At 38.7% G+C, this 667-nt stretch overlaps 1 non-coding gene across 1 annotated transcript; it reads left to right on the top strand.

Annotated features, from left to right (window-relative positions):
* Window positions 1–337: 337 nt before the first annotated feature.
* Gm25448 lies at window positions 338–444 on the top strand. The gene has a single exon (XR_003950773.1). It is a non-coding gene; the product is annotated as a U6 spliceosomal RNA (small nuclear RNA).
* The last annotated feature ends 223 nt before the right edge of the window (window positions 445–667 follow it).

Below are 667 nucleotides of genomic sequence, written 5' to 3' on the forward strand. Positions count from 1 at the left end.
TTTTTCTAAAAGGCTGAAAATCCAGCTGTTCTAGAATTAACATGTCTTCCCAGGGATGAAATCAGACAACAAACAATTAAAATATTAATTAAGAGGAAAAAAAAATCTCTGTAGTGATACCACTCATCTAGCTCTGGCTAATGCTGAAAGAGGAGCCAGGCCACAAGTGATTTTGCATCCTATATATGCTGTCATCCTTATGTCTCTTTTTGGTTTACACCCTAGGTTATACTGTGAACAATTTAAGGATGGAGTGGAGACTCCTTGGTTTAGCCACTTGACAGTTGGGAGATTTACATATTTCAGCAAGGTCATTTTTTTTAAAGATTTATTTATTGTGCTCGCTTCGGCAGCACATATACTAAAATTGGAACGATACAGAGAAGATTAGCATGGCCCCTGGGCAAGGATGACACGCAAATTCGTGAAGCGTTCCATATTTTTATTCACAAAGGAACTCACACAATATGTACTCACTGATAAGTGGATATTAGCCCAAAACCTAGGATACCCAAGATATAAGATACAATTTGCTAAACACATGAAACTCAAGAAGAATGAAGACCAAAGTGTGGACACTATGCCCCTCCTTAGAACTGGGAACAAAACACCCATGGAAGAAGTTACAGAGACAAAGTTTGGAGCTGAGACGAAAGGATGGACCATC

The sequence above is a fragment of the Mus musculus genome, chromosome 13 (assembly GCF_000001635.26).
Source record: "Mus musculus strain C57BL/6J chromosome 13, GRCm38.p6 C57BL/6J".
Lineage (NCBI taxonomy): Eukaryota > Metazoa > Chordata > Mammalia > Rodentia > Muridae > Mus > Mus musculus.